This window comes from Myotis myotis, unplaced genomic scaffold (assembly GCF_014108235.1).
Source record: "Myotis myotis isolate mMyoMyo1 unplaced genomic scaffold, mMyoMyo1.p scaffold_m19_p_1, whole genome shotgun sequence".
Classification (NCBI taxonomy): domain Eukaryota; kingdom Metazoa; phylum Chordata; class Mammalia; order Chiroptera; family Vespertilionidae; genus Myotis; species Myotis myotis.
The window spans coordinates 159,413,944-159,430,287 of NW_023416313.1; the positions used below are offsets into that span (position 1 = coordinate 159,413,944).

The following is a 16,344-nucleotide window of genomic DNA, read 5'->3' on the forward strand; positions in this document are numbered from 1 at the left end:
TCTGCCCCGTGTTAGAGTGGTTGAACTGGGGGTGCCGGTGTGGGGCAGTGTCACCCACATAAATATTTAGGAGGCAGCTGAACATATGGGTCTAGGACTCGGACTGGAGTTAGAGGTTTGAAGCCACGCATATTCAGATGGTGCGAGAAGCCCCGGGAGTGGAGAGAAAAGAGAACAGAGCCTGGCCCAGCCCCAGGCCCCCAGCCCTGGTGACCTGAGTGAAGCAACAACAGTTGAGAACAGCAGATGGAGATGTGGAGGAGAATCAGGGGGCCAGGGACATGTGTCAAGATGCCAGGGACAATCAGCGAGGGAGTGTCATTGGATGAAATGCTGGGGGTCCCCAGTAGCCTCAGTGAGAGCAATTTCAGGAACAGTGGTGAGAATCCCAAGACAGGGCTGAGGAGCCAATGGGAGGAGACGTGGACAGCTCAAGAAATTGGCCTGGCCTGGCCAATGTGGCTCAGTGGTTGAGCATTGACCTATGAACCATCAGGACAGTGATGGCGAACCTACGACACGTGTGTCAGAGGTGACACGTGAACTCATTTTTTTGGTTGATTTTTCTTTGTTAAATGGCATTTAAATATATAAAATAAATATCAAAAATATAAATCTTTGTTTTACTATGGTTGCAAATATCAAAAAATTTCTATATGCGGCACGGCACCAGAGTTAAGTTAGGGTTTTTCAAAATGCTGACACGCCGAGCTCAAAAGGTTCGCCATCACTGAACCAGGAGGTCATGGTTCGATTCCCGGGTTGTGGGCTCAATACCTAGTTTGGGGTGTGCAGGAGGCAGCCAATCAATGATTCTCTCTCATCATTGATGCTTCTATCTCTCTCACCCTCTCCCTTCCTCTATGAAATCAATAAAAATATATTTTAAAAAAGAAATTTGCCTACTAACAAGAGAGAGAAGCAGAAGGGTCATGGAGGGTGTAGTGGTCTCAGGACCCCTTTACAAATTAAAAATTATTGAGGACCCTAAAAACATTGTTTATGTGAGATATAGCTATTGACAAGATGTAGTGTATTAGAAATTGAGAAGTTTAAAATGTATTTATTAAATTAAAAATAAAAAAGAATAGCCTGGCCAGCATGGCTCAGTGGTTGAGTGTCAATCTATGAACCAGGAGGTCACGGTTAGATTCCTGGTCAGGGCACACGCCTAGGTTGTGGGCTTGATCCCCAGTGTGGGGCATGCAGGAGGCAGCCTATCAGTGATTCTCTCTCATCATTGATGTTTCTATCTCCCTCACCCTCTTTCTTCCTCTCTGTAATCAATAAAAATATATTTTATAAATCTATTACACATTAATATATTTTAAAAGAAAAAGGATTCTATATTCCAAAACAAACAAATTTAATGAAAAGAGTGGCAATGTTATAACTTTTTAATGTCTGACAATGGAAGCAGCTGGATTCTCATCTCTTCCACACTCAGTCATTTGCAAATCCACATAAATAGCTCTGCAAAACGCCACTGAATGCTCATGAGGAAATTATAGTAAAAAAACAAGTTACCTCCTACCATTATTACAAAAAAGGGGAAATTACAGTAAAAAGACAAGCAACCTCCTAGCATTATTACAAAAATACTTTTGCCCTCACAGACCTCCTGAGAAGGTTTTGGGGATCCTCAGGGGTTCCTGGGCCATTTTTGAGGACTTCTGGTGTAGGATTATTAAAAATTTTTTGTTTCTTTTCTTTCTTACTTGGAAGAATTCAAGGGTGGGTGCTGGACCTTAGGCTGCAGCATCAGGGAGTTTCAGCGGTAGCAGAGACCCCCGAAACCATCCTGTCCCTCCTTGAGGGCATCCTTCTGGAGAAGTGCAAGTGAGCAGGGAAAGTCAGCCAATTCAATCCCTGTTTATTGAGTCTACCAAGGCCCCAGGGCCCTGGGCCACCGCAGAATCACCTCCCGCCTGGCCTGGGATAAGAGTAGCTGAGAGGACGGGCCAGGGGAGGTCAGGTGTGGTCCGGCCTTAACGAAGCTCAGGAATCCACCAGGCAGACGGGCATTCCAGGTGTGGGGTTGGCTCCAGCAAAGAGGGAGCGACACAGAGTTTGGCAAGTAGCTGTGTAAAGGGAACGGGTTTGGGGGAGTCCGTTTGTGGAGGAAGTTGTAACTTGATCTTGTAGGGAAGGTGAGCTCTGTGGTAGTGTTTTTCCTCCCACGGAGGGGTCTTTGTTTTTGTTCTTTTTGTTTTGTCTGCTGAGCAGACCTTGTGTTCAGGCCTGGGTTTAAGGAGGCTGAGCTTGAGGCAGGGAAAGGTGGCTGATGGCTGCAAGGCCGGAGCCGCCTGCTGTAACATTCCAGGCAGGTGCTGGGAGGGCTGAACTGAGCCAGAACCCTGGAATGCGGGGACATCTGGCAGCCCCAGGCAAATGAGGGGCGAGCAGGAGGGAGAAGACAGGAGACCCCAGAGTTTTGTTGAGGGGCATGGACAGTACAGGGGGACATGGGTGAACACTCTGGCCTCCATGCACCCTGGAGGGCTGGCAGGCTCCTAAGGATTCTCCAGGTTGCCCCCATGGCCCCCAGGAAGGAGCACAGACCTCTGGGGGCTGTCCTGCCCTGAAGACAGTGGTAGCAGCCATGTCAGTCATCAGAAAGGAGAGGGGTGGGGGGATGGACCCAGAAAGAAGGAGACCTCCCCTCTCCAGGCCTGGCTCTGAGGAGGGTTGGGTGCTCCAGGCTGTCGCACTTCAGTGCCCAAGGACAGGTTAGGGAGGCAGTGGTCACAGGGAGAGTGTCCCTGAGGGCCACGGGCAGCGCACAGGGCCAGCTCCCGGGCATGGCTGGGGGGACCACATGCCCCAGCGTGCCCAGCACAGGCCTGGTTTGCTGCTGTTGTCCTGGAGTCATTATCACGTTCATTCTCAAAAGCGTCCAGGTCTGGACAGTCAGTTGCATGATGGCTGTAGAAACTGGGACGGAGCAGGTTGCTTTATCGGGCAGTTGTCAGGGGGTTGACCGAAGCCCCGACCAGTGCTGTCCTCTGTCCTCCTTACCCTGTATCTGCACCCTCACCCCCAGCCCAGCAGCCACTCTCCTCTGCTTCTCCCTTGTTGCCCTGGAAGAGTCCCCAGGCCCCTGCCTTCACCCCTGCCCCCTGCCCCCTGCCCCAGGCTTTCCTCGGGCTGAGGGAAAGGTGGACACATCCTGGGGCTCAGCCACAGAACTACTCTCTGGCCCTTCCCTCCTCACCTCTCCCCCCCTCCCCCGACCCCCCACCCCTTGTCTGCTTTTCAGTCCAGAAACTCCCCACTTCACTCTCCCCCACTTGGCCCTTCAGTCCCTTCCTTGGCTCAGTTCTGGATCCTGCCCCTCCCTGGGCCCCCGACCCAGCAGATGGTGGGCCCCAGGCCGAGAGCTCCCTTCCCCCAAGCGTTGCCAGGGGCCCAGCCTTCTTTGTCACACCTCACACCTCCACGCCCACGCCTCTCACCACCACCTTCACACTCCCTCCTTCTCGGGTGGTTGTCACGGCCTCCGAGGGATCCTCCTCCCCCAGTTCTGTGCCCTCCCTTGAGAGTCATTGCAATGGACAGTGCAGCTCCGGCCGGAACCCACACTGACCACCTCTGACAGCAGCAACTGGGGCCCAGGATGAGCAGCGGCTGGCCTGGCCCCCTGCTCTCTGTCCAGCCTCTCGCCACCCCCCCCCCAGGGCCCCCCCACCCCACCCCACGCTGCCTGCTGTCTCCTCCCACCTCAAGCTACTTTTGGCCACCAAGCCTTTGCTCCCCTTGCTTCCCCCTCTCCCCCCAACTTTGCCCAAGCGCTTCCACCCTCGGCACCCAGCGCGGCACCGCGCCTGCAGACCTGCGGATGCCCCGCCCCCCGCTGGCCGGCCCCTCCTCTCACCCCCCCACCCCCTGTTTTGTGCTGAGCACAACGTACTTGCAAATCTGTCCCCACTAAACCGACCTTCCCTCCCGCCAAGGGCAGGAGCTGTGTGTGTCCCAGCACGTAGCACAGCGCAGGGCCCCGCAGGAGCGCTGGGGACCTATGGGAAGTGGGGTTCAATGAGTCACCCTTCGGATCGCCATGTCTCGGACCGGGAAGATTTCACCCACAGCCCAGGGAGAATGCCCAGCTGTCTGCCCGGACTAATAGTCAATCTGAATGTTGATGCGCACAGCCCAGCACTGTGGGACCGGGGCCGCGGGGGCACGGGCAGACCACCAGCACGGGCAGCCCCAGTGGGCACCTCCCGGGGGCAGCACCGGCCCCCTCTCTCGCCCTCAGTCTGAGAGAGGCCAGGCCTAAACACACACAGAGGAAAGGCCTTTTGGCACATAGGGGGCGGGTCCGCACCCCTGCTAGTCCTCCCCACTCTGGCACTAAGCTGGAGGGTGTTAGTGATGGGGTGGGGGTGGGGGAGGAGGGAACAGTAACATATCCACCTTTGGCTCCTCTCATCCCCCACACACTACAGTCAAAGCCTCCAGCCAGGCACAGCCCTTCCGGGGCCTCGTCACCCCTGTGCCCAGTCAGGAGGTGGCAGGGGATGGGGAGTGTCTGATAGGCGGAGGCTCTGGCTGGGAGAGGTGGTGAGTCCGTGCGTGCATCCGGGTAAAAGCTGATGACAAGCGGCTCCTGTGGAGAGCCTGAGTCATCTGTCCACAGGAGGAGGCCCTCGCCCAGGGGGGTTTCCACAGGAAGGGAGACCCAGTTCCTGCTCACACGCCACTTGAGCCCGAGAGGCATGATTTACAGCGAACAGACGAACAGACGGGAGCTGACCTGACAGAAGCCTACGGCTGCCTGCGATGTGCAGGACACATTCTTGCCTTGTCTTGCACCCTTTATTCCCTCATCCTAAAAGTTTCTGCGCTGCCAGCCCAGCCTCTATAATTTGTCACTTAGATTTCAGGGCTCAGCTGAGATGCCACCTCCTCCAGGAAGCCTCCCAGACCACCAAGGCCCGACTTGGGGCCTGCCACACGTCTCTGACACCTGTGCTTTGCAGCTTTGATAGCCCTGTGCTGCTAGAATGAAAGTCCACTCACTCAGCAAGAAGAAGGCACTAGAGAGGGAAGGAAGAGGTATGTCTCCCCCATGAGGGCCTATGCAGCAGTGGGGAGTAGGGGAGGGCGTGCAGAGGAGCCAGACTTACCATGACACCCCCACCCCAGATCTTCCAGGGCCTCATAACCCGGTCAGGACATTGAACTGCGGTTTAGTTGCAAAGAAAGAGCACTGGGCTGAGATCCAGAGGGTCCAGTCTCTGTTTTTGTTTTTTAAATATGTTTTTATTTCTTTTTTAGAGAGGAAGGAGAGGGTGGGAGAGAGAAACATGGATGAGAGAGAAACATCATCGATCGGCTGCCTCCTGCACACCCACCACGGGGGATCGAGCTCGCAACCCAGGCATGTGCCCTGACCGGGAATCAAACCAGTGGCCTCTTGGGTCCTGGGTCGATGCTCAACCACTGGGCCACAGTCTCTGTTTTAAGCTCCGGGCACTTCTCCTCTCTCCGGGCCTCAAATGTAACATGAGCTTCACCAAGAATCAGTTCCCACCCAATCCCAGTGGTTCCTCTTTTCCAGGAGGGCTGTGGGCTTGGGGGTCAGAGGGACTGCGTTTGAAGCCGGAGCTCCATGTGCCCTGGAGTCCTTGGTCAGGACTCTGACCTATTTAATGTCTATTTAATGTCTCTGGTCTGCAATCTCTTCGTCTTTAAAGCAGGACTGATCATTTTAGCTGCCTCTCAGATTCTTGGGATTAGATGTGCTATTGGTGAAAAACCCTCTGTACACTTCAAAGCTCGATGTGAGTGCTGGTTATGATTATTCCACACTATTGTTTTTCACCAACACTGATTAGTTACTCGAATATCTCTAACCTCACCAGGGCACCTCCCTGTCCACTGCAGGCCCTTGGCACTCAGCGCAGAGCCTGGCTTAGCCCAGGCCCTAAGAAAATATTTGCTAAACAAATAAGTGGATACATGAGTTGACTTGGATGAATGACTACATGGATGAATGAACTCGCAATGAGCAGAGCACTGAGATCAAATCGGATTGACTGGGGTGGAGGGAGAAAGGGAAGGGGAGGAGGCAGAGGAGGAAGGGAGTACCCCGGGCTGCCCAGGCTCTTCCATGCTGGGGAGCGTGAACAAAGAAAGGTGGCTGGGGCGGGGGTGGGGGGTGGGGGGTGGGGGGGCGGGGGGGGCGTGGGGCGGATGACAGAAGACCACCTTGGGGCAGCGAGAGGAGGCTGCTTCAGAATCTGCCTGGGCTGGGGCCTCACAGGTGGCTCCTCTGTGGTCAGTGCCTTCTCCTGCCGCTCACGGCCTCTGTCCGGCCCGCAAGCCAGGAGAGGGAGGAGGAAGGAAGGCTGAAGCCAAGCCATTCTGGTTTGTTTACCAACAGCACAGTCCTCCAGGGTCATGACACAGTGAGGCATCTGACCCGGCTAAATATATCTCCTCCGCTGGCAGGGACCACACAGCCGGCCCCTGAAGGCCAGCAAAACACCCGCCTAGCCCTCTGGGTTGTGCCCTGGGCCTCCTCCTGACTCCAGGGCCCCAGGCCCCCAGGGAGCCAACGGCCAATGGGATCTAAAACAAACACAATTCCTGGCTGAACCCAGGCAGATAGTTTCGTTTGGACAGAGTCAGGGGACTCATCGGGGGGAAAACACTAGTGGTTAAGCAGTTAGGACAAGCCAGTGGCACATCTCCCTCCGATGGCATGTTTGCAGTCATTACAAACGTTTAGGAAGAGTATTTACTAACGTTAGGAAAACATCTTACTGTCTTTACAGGACGCTCTTAACATCCTATATGATAAAAAGCTTAACATGCAAATCGACCGAACTGCCGAACAGCGGAATGACCATCCGGATGACCATCTGGGACCACGCTATGACACCCACTGCTGCCAGGCCAGCCAAGGTGGGTGCGAGGCGATTGGTCAGGGGCTGGCCATCGCCTCACGATCGCCCGCAGAGGGAGGCCCAGGCCACTGACCAGCGGACTGCAGCGGGTGGGCAGGGCGGGGCCTCCCTCTGCGAGGGAAGCCCATCCCCGTGCTGGTGGGAAGCTGGTGCTGGCAGCTGGGGGAAGGAAGGCCTACTCTTTTTTTTTTTTAACATTTTAAAACCATTTATTTTGTGCGTGAAATGGTTATTAACAAATCTATATAAGCTTAGGATTCCAATTAAAGAAGTGTTTTCATGAAAGCTCAGGGCTCAGTTGTATGTCATGTAGCGGGGAGTAGCACTGAATTTGGCATAGGACTTAATGACCTTATTTACAGCTTCCAAGAAATCCTTCTCAGCAGCTATTTTTCGCCAGGGTCTGATGGCAAACATACCAGCTTCTGTGCAGACACTTCTAATCTCAGCACCAGTGCTATTTGGACACAGTCATGCTAACAATTCAAATCTGATATCTCTTTCAATACTCATTGAACGCGCATGGATTTTAAAAACATGAGTCCGACCCTCTAGATCAGGTAAGCTAAATTCAATCTTCCTGTCCAGTCTCCCTGGCCTCATCAGTGCTGGATCCAAAGTGTCAGGTCTGTTAGTGGCCAGCAGTACTTCAATGTTGCCTCGAGGATCAAAACCATCCAGCTGGTTGATCAATTCCAACATCGTTTTCTGTACTTCATTGTCACCTCCAGCACCATCAAAACGAGCCCCTCCAATAGCATCAATTTCATCAAAGAAGACAAAGCAGGTTTTTTTTGTTCTGGCCATTTCAAAGAGCTCTCGAATCATTCGTGCCCCCTCACCGACATATTTTTGTACAAGTTCAGATCCAATAACTCAAATGAAGTAAGCATCAGTCCTGTTAGCAACTGCCCGAGCACAGAGTGTCTTGCCTGTACCCGGTGGACCAAAGAGCAGCACGCCTTTGGGAGGCTTAATGCCAAGGTTAACAAACCTCTCTGGATGAAGTAGAGGGGTTTCAGCTACTTCTCGAAGTTTCTCCATCTGTTCCTTACAGCCACCCACATCACTGTATGTGACATCAGGTTTGCCTCTACCTGCATCATGGTAACTGTTGGGCCAATCTTAGGAGGCAGTGGAATGTGAATCTGATACTTATTTCTGTCCACACCAACTCTCAGCCCTTCTTCAATGTCAGTAGGTGCTACCTGATCACTGAGGTCCACCACAAACTTGGCAAACTGCTTCACGCTGATAATGTACTTTGGGTCCTCTGAATCAGCATTGATTATCTTTGTACATCTCGCAACCTGCAAAGGCTGTTCACTCTGGAGTGTTTGCTTATCCTCAGCCAAAGCCCAGAGTGCTGGTGGGGCCAGGCCAGTGTCAGACTCTTTAAAACCAGTGAGCTCATTAATTTTCTTGAGAAGTTGTTGAATGTCATCTTCAACCTGCTTGATCTGCCTAGAGTAAATGCTCTGTCCATAAGTTTTCAGCAAGGCAATATCACCCTCATCCAAAGCTCGGATAGGCTTGTCCTCCTTCTCCTCCTCTTTGGTTTTCCGCTGATCTGAACCGAGGTAATCGGCATTTTAGGAGATGCAGCTGCCTCAGCTCCGTAGTAATTACACAGCCTGGAAGGCCTACTCTTGCATGAATTTCATGCATTGGGCCTCTAGTTACTACATAATGTTAAGAGAAAAAAAAGAAGCATACAAAGTTAGATCATAGTATGAATAAAATCATGAATTCTAAAAAGCATAGAAATGTGTCTGGAAGAAATCACCAGAAACTGTCAACACAGTTTGCCTCCCAGCGGGGAGAAGTGGGGGCCAGGGAATGGGATGGGAGAGAGATTTTCTTCTTATGCCCTTTCGTATGTTTTTGATTTGTACTTTGCAAATGTACTACTTGTTCATAAGTAAATATGTCAAGTATATAATAAAATAAAATGCAGATCTGCAAAAGAAAAGATATATGGCCCTGGCTGGCATGACTCAGTGGTTAGAGCATCGACTTGCACACTGGAGGGTTGCAGGTTCGATTCCCAGTCAAGAGCGTGTACCTGGGTTGCAGGTTTGATCCCTGGCCCCTACGGGAAGCAACCAGTTAATGTATCTTTCTCACATCGATGTTTCTCTTTCTCTCTTTCCCTCATTCCTCTCTAAAAATCAATGGAAAAGAATATCCTCAGGTGAGGATTTAAAAAAAAAGCAAAAGAAAAGGTATATGCACGAAGAGGTGCTAGGAATAACCCTCAGAGGTAGACAGCACTTATGGGCCATGCAGGGTGCTCCCTTTCCCACCAGAGGGGAAGGTGGCCCTATGCCCAGGTGAACCAGAACACAGGCCTGCAAGCTGGAGCAGGGGTCTATCCATGCTCAGAATCTAATTTGAGACATACCTGCCTTAAAATATCTCCCTGTGGCATCTGAAATTCCAGCCCATGCCTTTGCCTGAAGTACAACTTCTCTAAAGCCCCCAGGAAAACATTAAGGTGAGGGGGTGGGGAAAGGGGGTCCTAATATATGGTGACAGGAGAAGATTTGACTTTGGGTGGTGGGCACATGGTATAACATATAGATCTTGTAACATAGAAACCCACACCTGAACCTATATGTTCATGTGGAGCAATGTCACCCCAATAATTTAATTTTTGAAAAAGAACTAAAAATAATAAAACCATTAAGGTGAGGGGGTTGTTAACATGTTATCATTTTGTCATGTGAACTGAATTGATATAGGGAGACACACTGTAAGAAAGCTTTGATAGTGGGAAAATCTTACTTTCTTCCTTGTTTTTGAGTTTTTTCTCAATTCTCCTTAAAAACATATGCTTCTTTATGACTAGTGCTTATTATAACTATATATAAAGTAACTCATGGTCAAGTAGAAGTTTTGGAAAATACAGAATGGCATAATGAATTAAAAATGCATTCACAATATCAGACATATGTCGTAGCAATATCTTTACCAATACATCTCTTAGGACAGAAAAAAAAACCCATCAACAAAACAACAAGAAAGCCCACTGCATGGGAGAACATATTTGCCAATGTTATATCTGATAAGAGTTTAATCTCAAAAATTTATAGGTAACTCATACAACCTAACAAAAGGAAGATAAACAATCCAATCAGGAGAAACCAAGACGGCGGCATAGGTAAACACCGGAGATTGCTGCCTCGCACAACCACTTCAAGAATACAACTAAAAGACGGAACGGACATCATCCAGAACCACAGGAAGGCTGGCTGAGGGGAAATTCTACAACTAGAAGGAAAGAGAAAAGCATATCGAGACTCAGAGGAGGTGCGGTGCGGAAGTAAAATACAAAGGTGCGGAGGCGCATGCAGAGAGGGCTGGCAGCTGAGGACACGATTGTCTTTTTCAATCGGGAGGGAGTCTGAAGCTCTGAGCTCCAGTTCCGGGCTAGTCTCTGGGGACCCAGACTCATACGGGAGAAACAGGACTGTCTGGCATAGGTCGGAACTCGAGGGCAGCTTTCTCTCGGAGGCACTCACAGCGATTGCCGGGGCCTCGAGGGCAGGACTGAGAGCAGCCATAACTGCTTGCTCCACCCCAGCCCTTTGTAATCTGAAAATTACTTAACAAACTGCAGTTGGCCCAAGGCCCCAGGGCAACTTGCATTGCTTTACAGCTGGCTTCTGCTGGGTAGCCTCAGGCAGAGGCTAGATTGGCACCTCCTTAGATCCAAGAGCCAGTGTACCCAGTGGTCAGAGTGGGACCATCCAATTACAACTCCTCATATCCATAAGGGACACACTCAGGGGGCAGACTCAGTGAGTGCCAAAGCCCCACTGAAGAAAGTCTTGCCCCATAAGGGTGTCTTCAGCACAGAAGTTCTCCCACCATAGACACAGCTGATTCTCACAGCCAATTGGCCTGGAGGTCAATTCCTCCCAGTGATACCTACAACAATCAAGGCTTAACTACAACAAGACTGTGCACAAAGCCCACAGGGGGTGCACCAAGAGTGTCTACCTCAGGTAATTGGGGAAGCTGAGCCACTGGGCCCTATAGGACACCTAGCACAGAAAGCCACTCTATCGACATAGCGAAGCATAAAAAATGCGGAGACAAAGAAACAGGACACAAATGGCAGAAATGGAGGAAAGCAAACTACTGGATATAGAGTTCAAAACCACACTTTTAAGGTTTTTCAAGAATTTTCTAGAAACCGCCGATAAACTTAATGAGACCCTCAAGAAATCTAGTGAGGTCCTCGAGGTTGTGATAAAGGACCAACTAGAAATTAAGCATACACTGACTGAAATAAAGAATATTATACAAGCTCCCAACAGCAGACCAGAGGATCGCAAGAATCAAGTCAATGATTTGAAATACGAAGAAGCAAAAAACACCCAACTGGAAAAGCAAAATGAAAAAAGAATCCAAAAATACGAAGATAGTGTAAGGAACCTCTGGGACAGCTTCAAGCGTACCAACATCCGAATTATAGGGGTACCAGAAGGAGAGAGAGGGCAAGATATTGAAAACCTTTTTGAAGAAATAATGACAGAAAACTTCCCCTACCTGGTGAAAGAAATAGACTTACAAGTCCAGGAAGCGCAGAGAACCCCAAACAAAAGGAATCCAAAAAGGACCACACCAAGACACATCATCATTAAAATGCCAAGAGCAAAAGACAAAGAGAGTATCTTAAAAGCAGCAAGAGAAAGACAGTCAATTACCTACAAGGGAGTACCCATAGGACTGTCAGCTGATTTCTCAACAGAAACTTTGCAGGCCAGAAGGGAGTGGCAGGAAATATTCAAAGTGATGAATACCAAGAACCTACAACCAAGATTACTTTATCCAGCAAAGCTATCATTCACAATTGAAGGTCAGCCGAAACCGGTTTGGCTCAGTGGATAGAGCATCGGCCTGCGGACTGAAAGGTCCCAGGTTTGATTCCGGTCAAGGGCATGTACCTGGGTTGCGGGCACATCCCCAGTGGGAGATGTGCAGGAGGCAGCTGATCGATGTTTCTTGCTCATCGATGTTTCTAACTCTCTATCTCTCTCCCTTCCTCTCTGTAAAAAATCAATAAAATATATTAAAAAAAAAAAAAAGAATTGAAGGTCAGATAAAGAGCTTCACAGATAAGGAAAAGCTAAAGGGGTTTGTCACCACTAAACCAGTATTATATGAAATGCTGAAAGGTATCTTTTAAGAAGAGGAAGAAGAAGAAAAAGGTAAAGATACAAATTATGAACAACTAATACACATCCATCAACAAGTGAATCTAAAATCAAGTGAATAAATAATCTGACGAACAGAATAAACTGGTGATTATAATAGAATCAGGGGCATAGAAAGGGAGTGGACTGACTATTCTTGGGGGGAAAGGGGTGTGGGGGATGCGGGAAGAGACTGGACAAAAATCGTGCACCTATGAATGAGGACAGTGGTGGGGGGGGTGAGGGCAGAGGGTGGGAGGGGAACCGGGTGGAGGGGAGCTATGGGGGAAAAAAAGAGGAACAACTGTAATAATCTGAACAATAAAGATTTAATTAAAAAAACAAAACAAACAAACAAAAATCCAATCAAAAAATGGACAAAGGACCTAAATAGACACTTTTTGAACGAGGACATACAGAAGACCAAGAGACATATGAAAACATGCTCAAATTCACTCATCACCCGAGAAATGCAAATCAAAACGACAATGAGGTACCATATCATACCTGTCAGAATGGCTATCATCAACGAATGACAAGCAAGAATGTGGAGAAAAGGGAACCTTCGTGCACTGCTGGTGGGAATGCAGACTGGTGCAGCCTCTGTCGAAAACAGTATGGAGTTTCCTCAAAAAATTAAAAATGGAACTCCCATTTGACCCAGTAATCCCACTTCTAGGAATATATCCCAAGAAATCAGAAACACCAATCAGAAAGAACATATGCACCCCTACGTTCATAGCAGCACAATTTACAATAGATAAGATTTGGAAGCAACCTAAGTGCCCATCAGCAGATGAGTGGAATAAAAAATTGTGGTACATCTACACAATGGAATACTATGCTGCTGTAAGAAAGAACTCTTACCATTTGCACCAGCATGGATGGACCTGGAGAGCATTATGCTAAGCGAAATAAGCCAGTCAGAGAAAGATAAATATCATATGATCTCACTCATCTGTGGAATATAATGAACAAAAACTGATGGACAAAAATGGATCCAGAGACACAGAAGCATCAAACAGCCCTTCAAACTTCAGAGGTGGGTGGGTGGGCTAAGAGAGCCACCAAAGAACTTGTATGCATATAAGCATAACCAATGGACACAGACAATGGGGGTGGTAGTGAAGGCCTGGGGGGTGGGGGGGTGGGGGTGGATGCGAGTGCTGGGAGAGGTCGATGGGGGAAAAAGGGGACATATATAATACTTTCAACAATAAGGAACAAAAATAATAATAAATTAAAATAAAGAAAAAAATGCATTCACAGTTTCACCACCAGGAAAGTTGACTTCCTTTTCATTCTCCCTCTTAACGACTTGACTGAAAAACCTGCATTGAAGTTGAGAAGCTCTGCTTTACTCGATTACTCCCTCGAAATAGATCTCGAACAGTAGAATGGCTGGGTCAAAGGGCGTGTATATTTCTAAAATTCTTGACACATATCATCAAGTTGTCCATATAAGATTATCACTTTACATTCCCACCCTGGCATCTGGGTGCATGAGGCCTAGAGCTTTTGCAATTTGGGAGAGCCCTCTTTAAGAATAAGAATACAGATAGCTGGTTTGGCTCAGTGGTTGAGGGTTAACCTAAGAACCTGGAGGTCATGGTTCAATTCCTGGTCAGGGCATATGCCTGGATTGCAGGTTTGATCCCTGGCCCCAGTCGGGGTGCATGTTGGAGGCAATCAATCAATGTGTCTCTCTCACATGGATGTTATGTTTCTCTCCCCCCCCCCCCCCCCCCGCTTCCCTTCCACTCTTTCTAAAAATCAGTGGAAAAAATAACCTTGGGTAAGGATTAACCAATCAAATAAACAAGAAAACCCAGCCTCACAGAAATACCCAGAATAATGTTTGACCAAATAAAATTAACCATCATAGTAACTTTTGTGTACTCTCTCATTTTTAAAAAAATATATTTTATTGATTTTTTACAGAGAGGAAGGGAGAGGGATAGAGAGCTAGAAACATCGATCAGCTGCCTCCTGCACACCCACTACTGGGCATGTGCCCGCAACCAAGGTACATGCCCTTGACTGGAATCGAACCTGGGACCCTTGAGTCCACAGGCCGATGCTCTATCCACTGAGCCAAACCGGTTAGGGCAACTCTCTCATTTTTTAAAGGACTGACAAACTGTTTTCCAAGGCACATGCAGCATTTTTATCTCCACAAGGAATGAATGAGTTCAATTCTCCACATCCTCATCAACATTTGTCTTTTTTATTTCAGGCATCCTAGTGGGTGTGAAGGGCTGCATATTCTTTTCTTTTTAAATATATTTTTATTGATTTCAGAGAGAAAGGGGGAGGGAGAGAGAGAGATAGAAACATCAATGATGAGAAAGAATCATGATCGGCTGCCTCCGGCACACCCCACACTGAAGATCAAGCCCTCAGCTCAGGCATGTGCCCTGACCTGGAACGGAACCGTGACCTCCTGGTTCATAGGTCGATGCTCAACCACTGAGCCAAGCTGGCTGGGCAGGGCTGCATATATTTAATTGCCTTTTCAAGAATAATGATATTGCACGGTCACTTTCTGTAAAAAGACTAGGAAGAAAATGTCTTTTTATAGCATGTTTCATATTTATTTTTTATTATTGAGAGTTTTGGAAAGTGTGCTCGTGCCACCTCTGTAACTTTGCCCGCGATGCCTGTTCAGGCTAGGCTTGCTCACTGACCTCATAGACATGGCTTCCCTCGCTGCTCTGGTGCCCCCAACCCGGCCAGTTCGTGGGGGGCTTCTTGGCCAGAAAGCCTGGGTCAAGGTGGAACAGTGTTCAGATCATTCTCCTTGGGGTTGACAATGGAGTCTGGACACTGGCTTATCACTGGGGGTCGAAGAATAGCCCCAGGACCCCCTCTTCCAAGGCCTGAGTGGGTCCTCGAGGCTGGAGCAGTACTCCTGCCACCTGTGCACCGAGGGCCCATGCAAAGTGAGGTGTCCAAAGCTTAAATACAATGTTTCACAGCAAATCAGCCTCTGATCCCACCAGAATTTTTTGATAAGCTTATCTGCTTATATCTCCCCCCAACTCCTTCATTTAAAAACAAATTTCAGCCAATCTGACAGGAAAAGCTTAGAATCTTCATTGTTGTTTTATTTTGCATTTCTTTCATTATTAATGAGGTTGAACATTTAAGATTATTACCCATTTGCGTGTGTGTGGGGGCACACACACACTTTCTATTCATATACAAGCCCAGCACATAGAAGGTACTTAATCAATCAATCAATCTTGAGTAAATACATTTGCCAAGTTTCCTTTGGGATGTTGTGTCTAACAGCTGTCCATTTAAATCTGTTCTTTTCTTCCATCATTATATGGTAGCCTCCTTTGCAGTTAAGCAGGTCAAAAGTTCTCTCTGATAGAATGTGAGCCAAAGTACTGTGAGCCATTTAAGGGTCTAACTTTTTATTATATTTTTATTTTTTGTGAATCCTCACCCAAGGATATTTTTTAGAGAGAGTGGAAGAAAGAGAGGAGGGAGGGAGAGAGAAACATTTATGTGAGAGAGACACATGGATTGGTTGCCTCCCGTTTGTACCCAGACGGGGGGCCAGGGATCAAACCTACAACCCTTCCATGTGCCAGTCAACGCTCTGACCACTGAACCAAACAGGCCAGGGCAAGGGTCTAACTCTTAAGACAGCAGGTGAGCCTCCTCCCCGTCTTCCTCCTTCCTATAAGGTATTTCCGGAAACCAGCATTGACCATGCAGATGCGGACAATGCATGGACATGGCAGAGAAACAAGATGGAACCTGAAACGATGGTGTAGAACAGATACAAATTCAAACTCTTATGTTGAGAAGGCTACAGGCTAATTCTTCCTATAACACTTTAAGTTGAACTTTCCCAACATCTGGAGCCTTCCCAGAGAAGCAGAACCAAACTGTGTTGTCAACCTGAAGCATAGTAACCTCTATTTTGTAAAACTGCTGTTTGAAATTCTCTGCTATTTAGATGGTCCCTTGTTCTGTGAGTCAACTCTGCTATTTTTAGACGGTCCCTTGTTCTATAAATTAACTTTGCTTTTTAGCTTCTATAAACATACGCTTCACACTTGCTTGAATAATAGGGAAGATAAGCTTAGCTGTCTGACCTTGTAGGCTAGTCATCTAACGTAAGGGACTGATACTCCCATGCTCTCATGCCAGGTGTTTTTTCAATTCACTGAATAGAACCATACTCAAGGCTACAGGCTCCCTGTGAGATA

At 48.4% G+C, this 16,344-nt stretch overlaps 1 pseudogene; it reads right to left on the bottom strand.

Annotated features, from left to right (window-relative positions):
* Positions 1-6,201: 6,201 nt before the first annotated feature.
* LOC118675193 lies at positions 6,202-14,816 on the bottom strand (annotated as a pseudogene).
* Positions 14,817-16,344: the final 1,528 nt, after the last annotated feature.